Genomic DNA, 5,932 nt, shown 5'->3' on the forward strand with positions numbered 1-5,932 from the left:
TCTTGTGCAGACAAGGACAGAAAAAGATTTAAAGTGTCTCAAACATGTCTTTTGCTTCCTTAGTTTCTGTGGCTTTTCAAAAATGCCTCTTACTCCCTCTTTTAGAAGAGCATTGCTCCAGTGTCTCTGTTCATTCAGTGCTCTGCTTATAAATGAAGTTATTCATATAATTTAATCCTGTAACGATCATGGTTCTCTTGTACTTTGCAAAGCTCTTCGCAACCAATCAAAACAGAGGAGTGCTTTATTATTACTGACACTGGTAAGAGAATTGGATCATCACAGACCATCTCAGGTTTGTGTTTTTCATCCTGAGAATCAGATGCTTCTCTGTGTTTTAAGTGCAGAGTTACATAGGTTGATGCTCTCACGCAGAATAAAATTCTTTGCTTTTTCAAGTGCACTAAGTGAAGGATTAGATAAGTTGCTTCTCATATTCATCTTCAATAATTATTTGCTTTTTCAAAATATTTGAGACCCCACTGGTCTTTGTGTAGTAACATTTGCTGTTCAAAACATAGATTGAGAATCAATCTGTAAAAATCATGATTAAAGAGTAGTTAACATAAAATAAAGCTAAGTCTGACTGGAAAAAGTATAATAACTAGCCAACCTCTTATCCCTATAACTGGAAAATTCTTTACTAAGTTTCTTATTACATTATGAAAAACAATTGTTTAAACTACCATCAGTCTTTGGATCCAGAGAGTAGGAGTAAAGGCAAATTGCTGTGCAAGAGCTAAAAAAAATATTCTTCACTTTTTGCATCTTTTTGTTAGTGAGTTGTAACAGGAGAAAACTTCAAAGGTTATTTTCTGGTAGGCCTCATTAATCCAGTTTCAAACCTCTGTGTTCCCCAAGCTATGCTGTTCAAGTTTATTGAATGCATCTGCTACCAAATTGACACTTCATTTAGCTATGCATCTGCAGTAGTTTTACACTCAGACCATTGTGGTGCAAAATTAGTCCTCTCTGATAATCTGAATTTAAATAGTAGTATGTATGGTCTTCAGGAGCAGAGGATGCCTATTAGAAGAACATTGAAGTTCACCCCCTGCAGGGTGAACCTTCCCATTGCAACGCAGGAAAAAGGACAGTTGTCCATACAAAGGTCCATATGTGGAGAATCATGATAGTTTTGGCATTTCTTGTAGCTGATTGAGCTTTCAAATTAACTTGACTTGATTATTTAAAGGGAGGTGCTGTATGTTGTCATGAGAAGAATCAGCCATACTGAATGGCTATGTACTCTACTGTGCAGTACCTGAGAGTACCCAAACACCCAAACCATAAGAAGCATAAAATCTTGCCCATAGGCTTTCTTATTGTGCTTCCTGCTCAAGGCTGAAGAATATGAATGAAATTTCCTGTGAAATTCACTATTCAATATGTGTTTTATTGTGTACAAGAGTGATTGAAAAATTTTGTTGTGTCATTAATACCATCAAAACTGGGTTTCACATGTGCCTTGGCCTTCCAGTAATCTGGTAGGTCCCTGGATGCTTGCATTCTGTGACAAACACCATTCAGATCAACTTAGTAGAACCTGAGCTGTGAAATGGATTTCAGTCTCAGATAATATCTTCTGTAGATTCAAGCTTGCATTAACTTAAAGTACTTGAGAGATATGTGAGCCAAGCCATGTTTATTAAGCTACATAACAGATACTAACATAGTTCAATTAATTTCGTGTAGCAGGTAGAAAGAGTCTCTTTCTAGGTTGAGGTCTACACTGGCTTTAAGAAGAAGTGATAGGAATTGAAAGACAGTATTTATTGATATGTAGTTTTCTTCTTTTCTATCTTTTTTATTCTTTGCTTTGAATTCTGTAAGCAGCAATGCGTTCAACAATTCTGACTTCCCTCTGGAGCCCATTTGGTAGTAGCAATTACTGTGGTGCTATCATGTAGTCTTTCGGTGGCCCTATGCTACTAAGAGCACTGCTACATTTTAAAAGATTGATTTTTTTATTAAGACTATAAAACTGCTCCATTTTATATACCTATATACAGAACAAATGGTGGTGCTTCATTTAGTTTCTTACTCTCTGCATTTGTGTCTGTCATGCCTTACTTTGTTAATAATTTCTTGCAGTGGGGCAGGGTTTTGTTGTATTATTGATGTGGGAATACAGCAAAAAGTAGAGGGTTCTAAAAGTGACAGTTTTAATGAATAAGCATATAATTTATTATTTAGTATATTGACATGAAATTGCATTCTCTTGATTCATTAGGTGCACGTATCATGAAAATAATACTCTTTGAAGTCTACAGGGTTGAGTTTTGTTAGTTTTTATGTTACATAATCTTCATTTCACAACAGCAGTTCTCACAGGCTGGGAACACAAAGCCTATATTGTGTTTAAACAGACTGTTGTATCCTCAGTGCAGTCATGAGTCTGTTGAAGCAACGTAGGCCTTTCTGCTTTAAGGCAAGGCTAAAGAAACAGGACTCATCACTGCAAATGCCATTAGTTGCCTCATCCAGTGCATCTTTCTGGTCATTGCCTGAGAAGCTACCTCTGCCTTTCTGGTTATGCAATATTATGTTTGGGGGATGGAGGGAAAGGGAATGAAAAGGTACCCTTGTAAATGTGTTTACAACTAGAGTATTTACCTGAACGACTCTCTTGTCCTTATTAAGTGATCTATGAGTTCCTCTTATTAGGATCATTGCAACTTGCACAATGTTTCTGCTTCTGCATAAAATAGGTTACATATAGTGTGTTTATTCAATAATGCTTCACATAGAAAGTCAGGGAAATGACCTTTAAAGACTATAGTAAAGTATTAGTTTAATAGCGAAGGAGGGTATGAAAAGGTTGTGAGATACTTGCAAAACAAATTATTAAAACATTTCTTTCATTTCTTTATAGATTCTGGACAACCAGGAAGTCCAAGCCACAATGATCCTGCCAAGAATCCACCAGGTAAATATAAGTTCCAGAACATGTGCATCTAACATTGTTTGAGAACAAAGATACTACTGTTAATAGCTAAAGAGCGCATAATTGGTCAGCAACCTATTTTTCACTGGTAAGTATATATAATCAGGACAAGCTGTGATTATTTTCATTCTTTTAAACTGGCAACATCTCAATTTTACTTTCATCAGCATTAATTTAATCTAAGGGATTTTTCTTTTAGTTCATGGTTTTTAGAATTTTCTGAGTGAGGATGAGTACAGGAGTAAGGAGACAAGTCCATTTTTTATAAAAGTCTTCAAATGCTGTAATTCTTTAATCTTGGGAAAAATGAAAATGATGTACATATGAAGTCTGTGATGTGAGCTACCAGCTTTTTAACTTTTCATTTGTGCTTTATAAAATCCAAATATGTTAATTTAAAAATATTTTTTGTATCAGCTCAGAGCCATTTTGCACATGTTAACAGGTCATGCTAGTGACATTTGGAATTTCTTTGAGAGAAATGTGAGTGAATATGGTCCTTTCAAGGATTCTCTTAAAATAAAAATTCAAGAGAAAATCAAACCCAGACTTTGCCATTCCAGTCTGTTTAGACAAAAGGTTCTTTGAATTTTCATGGAGTTATCCTAATCAATTGGGCTGTGCTAGTAAATCTTGTAAATCTTAGTTGTTTTATGAGTTTTATCAGGGTAAGACAAACACGTGACGGAAATACTAACACTTCTTAATGAGCAAGGAGTGACTCCTGCCACCACTATCATGCTGTATTGTAGCATTTTAGTTCTCAGAAGATGTGTCTATCTGAAATAGCTACAACTAGCTCAGTTTGCTCTTTTTCTAAATGCAAAATGAACCATACTCTGATCAGGAAATAATTGTGTGGTGCTGGGCTGTAACACATACATGAATATTTTCTGGATATACACAAACATTACGGAAAATAGCCTGTTTTGTGGCTTTAGAGTTATGTACTATGCATATAGTCAAAGTGCTCTCTACTTGTGAAATAGGTCAAGTGTGTTGCCTGTGAATACCCAAAAGTGCATGAACTATCACAGTTGTTATACAAAAAGCAATATTCCTGTAGTATAAACCCCAAATGCATACACTTGAAGACTGTAGATATATTTTAGAGGTAAGACACTAGAACAAGACAAATAACATTGCAAGTTCTTTTTCAAATTATTTTTAAATGTGATTTTTAAATTATTTTTTTTTGGGCAAGGGGTGATGCAGGCTTGATACCACTTTTAGTTGGAGACTTCGATGTTATTTCTTTCCAAACTGCGTGGTGTGTTAAGAGTAGGCTTCTATTTTTCTATTAAATACATGCCATAAATTATGTAGAATAATGGCTTAAAAACCCAAACCAGCAAATTTATACTTAAAACAAGCCTGAAGAATTTCTTCACAGATAACTACAAATTTTTGAAACTTGGTGCATTGAGCTGTAGAGCATTTATTTTTTAGAATATCTCTATTTGTGAGGGCAAGAACAGCCAAATGCATTACCTTACCCATCGTCATTGTGAAGAATCCGTTGTAGCTACCAAATTTGGGAAGCTGAAGGCAGGGTCTGGAAATTCACCTTCAACAAGTTTTAAATTCTGTTTTTAATGTACCATTTATCATTTGGAGTAGGAAAGTAGAAGTGCATATTTTACTAGGGAGAAGTGCATATTTTGCATCCTCTAGTGAGTCCAATCTCTTTAACACTCAGTCTTAACTCCAGTAAGGAGTAATCTTGCTGCCAGCAATAACACCATGGGGAGGGCAGCAGATGAGCTCTATAGGTTTTCTTGTGGCAGACTTGTGGGTCAAGACCTAATGTTTGACAAACTCCAGTTTCTCGGAAGGTGGAGGGAGTTAGAAAGAAATCTGTTGCTGATTTAATCATGAATCTTTCTGCTTAAAATATGAGCATAACACTTTCTCATGATTTGGAGTCACTGCTGCCAGTACTATTCCTTTATCTGCTGCCAAGCGTGGACAGAAGATGGAAGCTGTGCCTTGCTTCCCTTGAAACCCTTCATTTAAGCAGAGACACAGGTGTAATTGACTGTCATCTCTTTGAGGTTACATGAACTTCTAGCCTTGTTCAGCTTCCCTGTGTGATACTGTCTTGGAGTTAAAACTGTCAAGGAGAAACTGTTGAGGTTTGTGGGACAGCAGAATACAGGACTTCTAGGGCTGTGCAGGACAATGAGAAGGAGTTGCACACTATTCAACTTGTCTGGCAAAAAGACTGCTGTCCTGTTCTTTCTAACTAAACTTCACATGATTTTTATTATTACAGACAGACAGTCACTTCTATCAGAACTCCAGGGGATATACACTCTGAGGTTTGTTTTTGGTCCCGTGTCAGGAACATGTGGGACTGGTAGTGCCAGGAGGATTTTTACTTCTATCATGTTTAGTTTTAATGCCTGTATGTCAAGGAGCCAGAGTGCTGGCAAGGGATACATGCTGTTAGCTTTGGATTGCCACAACCTTCACAAGAATATTGCTAAGGAAGAGTATGTTGGAAGCTGACTGCAGCTCGCAAAGCTGGTAGTGTTAAAAGTGGATTTTTTCATAGGTTTGGCTAGACTGTTGCATTCTTTAGGGTGTCTGGTAATTTGTTGTCTTAACCATGGAGAGAGGGTAATGTCACTTGCCAAACAAAAGAATATTAAGAGCACTTGTTGGAATTCTTTACAATACATTCCTAGGAATATACTGAATACTTTGATAGCCCAATGCAGTATTAAGATGGTGTAGCTTGTGGTGAAAGTGATATGTAGCTTTTGTGGCTAAATCCAGGGATAACCTCCTGTAAGTTTTATTTTTCAGTAACTTTCTACTGGTATATTTTTAAAGAATGAATCTTGCTTTTCTGAGAGATGGGGTGTAAAGTTTGCTTCTCTGCCGTGATTGTTAATTAGGTTCCAGACAGATAGATGAGCTGAACAGAACCAAGAGAGGAGAAGAATCTGAACAATACTGTTGTAGGTGAACACATCAGCT

At 36.5% G+C, this 5,932-nt stretch overlaps 1 protein-coding gene across 1 annotated transcript in view; it reads left to right on the forward strand.

Moving 5' to 3' along the window:
- The first annotated feature begins 2,880 nt into the window (after window positions 1–2,880).
- The window catches only part of NFIB (nuclear factor I/B), a 69,506-nt gene continuing 66,454 nt past the window's right edge, over window positions 2,881–5,932 (forward strand). The window contains exon 1 of the mRNA XM_009080459.1: window positions 2,881–2,929. The gene's annotated coding sequence lies outside the window, so the exon portion shown is untranslated. The remainder of the gene's footprint in view (window positions 2,930–5,932) is intronic.

This window comes from Acanthisitta chloris, unplaced genomic scaffold (genome assembly GCF_000695815.1).
Source record: "Acanthisitta chloris isolate BGI_N310 unplaced genomic scaffold, ASM69581v1 scaffold20308, whole genome shotgun sequence".
Lineage (NCBI taxonomy): Eukaryota > Metazoa > Chordata > Aves > Passeriformes > Acanthisittidae > Acanthisitta > Acanthisitta chloris.